The sequence below is a fragment of the Ostrea edulis genome, chromosome 7 (assembly GCF_947568905.1).
Source record: "Ostrea edulis chromosome 7, xbOstEdul1.1, whole genome shotgun sequence".
NCBI classification, from domain to species: domain Eukaryota; kingdom Metazoa; phylum Mollusca; class Bivalvia; order Ostreida; family Ostreidae; genus Ostrea; species Ostrea edulis.
This window is the reverse complement of record NC_079170.1, coordinates 39574107-39574528: the sequence shown is the minus strand read 5'-3', so window position 1 is coordinate 39574528 and position 422 is coordinate 39574107. Positions and strand designations below refer to the sequence as shown.

Below are 422 nucleotides of genomic sequence, written 5' to 3'. Positions count from 1 at the left end.
ATTTTTATTTTGTTGTTATCATTGTTGGGAAACAGAAAATTAAGCGATGAGAAATGTATTTTTTTTTTTTCATTCACAAAGAGAAAATGCAAACTACATGTAGCTGTTCATGAGTATATGTACATGTACATATTATGTATTAAATGGTTTTACAACCAACATTTAATGCCCATGGAAACCATTAAAACCACATTTTCACCTAGGATACAATCGTACATTTATCAGATCCAACAGTTTGCATCAGTGTGATAAGTAATTTATATCATGAAAAAATCCTCATTAATTTTGATAATGAAAAGTCACGTACACTATTCATTGGACAAGAACAAATTTTCTGTAACAAGTAATGGGATCTTGTATTAAACATTCTAAACAAGATGAACATCAATTCAAGATGAAGTGTATAAAACAATGACTTTCCC

The 422-nt window shown here is 28.7% G+C and overlaps 1 protein-coding gene across 2 annotated transcripts in view; it reads right to left on the bottom strand.

The window, feature by feature from the left end:
- Positions 1–239: 239 nt before the first annotated feature.
- The window catches only part of LOC125657220 (cell division cycle protein 123 homolog), a 24184-nt gene continuing 24001 nt past the window's right edge, over positions 240–422 (bottom strand). For both annotated transcript variants that reach the window (XM_048887895.2, XM_048887897.2), the window contains exon 13: positions 240–422. This exon is cut by the window's right edge and continues 255 nt beyond it. The gene's annotated coding sequence lies outside the window, so the exon portion shown is untranslated.